The 1,177-nt window shown below is 50.2% G+C and overlaps 1 pseudogene; it reads left to right on the plus strand.

The window, feature by feature from the left end:
- LOC119470234 lies at nt 1-87 on the plus strand (annotated as a pseudogene).
- The last annotated feature ends 1,090 nt before the right edge of the window (nt 88-1,177 follow it).

The following is a 1,177-nucleotide window of genomic DNA, read 5'->3' on the forward strand; positions in this document are numbered from 1 at the left end:
GTGCAATGGCTGCAAACAGCAGCTTCCTTGGTAGTGTATGCAGCCTGTTTCTTGTATGGGTTGCTCTAAGGGACCTTGGAGACAGGGCTTCCAGATGTATGTTCATGTGTCTGACCTTGCACTGCCCCAATGTAGGCTCCAAACAGGAATGCGAGGTGCCTTTGGAAAGCCCCAGGGCACTGTGGCCAGGGTTCACATTGGACAAGTGATCATGTCCATCCGCACCAAGCTGCAGAACAAGGAGCATGTGACTGAGGCCCTTCGCAAGGCCAAGTTCAAGTTCCCTGGCCGCCAGAAGATCCACATCTCAAAGAAGTGGGGATTCACCAAAGCAGCTTTGCCTTTTTCTAAAGGCCACGAATGAGGCTGACCTCGAGGACTGTCAGAGGCCACCGCCCTAGCTCCTTCATTAGCCCAAAAAGTCCACTGAGAGCTCTCCCAGCACATCCAGAGGGACTCTCTGCCCATTCGATGAGCCACAGAAATAGAAGGTAGGGGCTTTATGATTAAATCAAATTGAAAAACTCTTCAGGCTGGGAGCGGTGGCTCACGCCTATAATCTCAGCACTTTGGGAGGCCGAGGCAGACAGATCACATGAAGTTGGGAGTTCAAAACCAGCCTGATCAACATGGAGAAACCCCATCTCTACTAAAAATACAAAATTAGCCAGGCATGGTAGCATGTGCCTGTAGTCCCAGCTACTTGGGAGGCTGAAGCAGGAGAATCGCTTGAACCCAGGAGGCAGAGGTTGTGGTGAGCCAAGATCACGCCATTGTACTCCAGCCTGGGCAACAAGAGTGAAACTCTGTCTCAAAAAAAATTAAAAAAGAGAAAAACTCTTCTCTCTCTCTCTCTCTCTCTCTCTCTCTCTCTCTCTGTGTGTGTGTGTGTGTGTATGTGTACATATATATGGGGTTTTTTTAGGAAGCAAAGTACACTTGGAAGAGGGCCAAGCAGGTGGCCTGAGAGATCCAAGGCCAAATGCAAGCACCTTCTATAATCCAGGTACTGTTCTGTTTTTTAGTTTTGTTTTTGAGAGAGGGTCTCACTCCAACACCCAGGCTGGAGTGCAATGGCGCAATCTTGCCTCACTGCAGCCTTGACCTCTTGGGACTCAAGCAATCCTCCCTCCTCAGCCTCCCAAGTAGCTGGGACTACAGGCCCACGCTACCACAC

This window comes from Cebus imitator, unplaced genomic scaffold, assembly GCF_001604975.1.
Source record: "Cebus imitator isolate Cc_AM_T3 unplaced genomic scaffold, Cebus_imitator-1.0 Scaffold24, whole genome shotgun sequence".
Lineage (NCBI taxonomy): Eukaryota > Metazoa > Chordata > Mammalia > Primates > Cebidae > Cebus > Cebus imitator.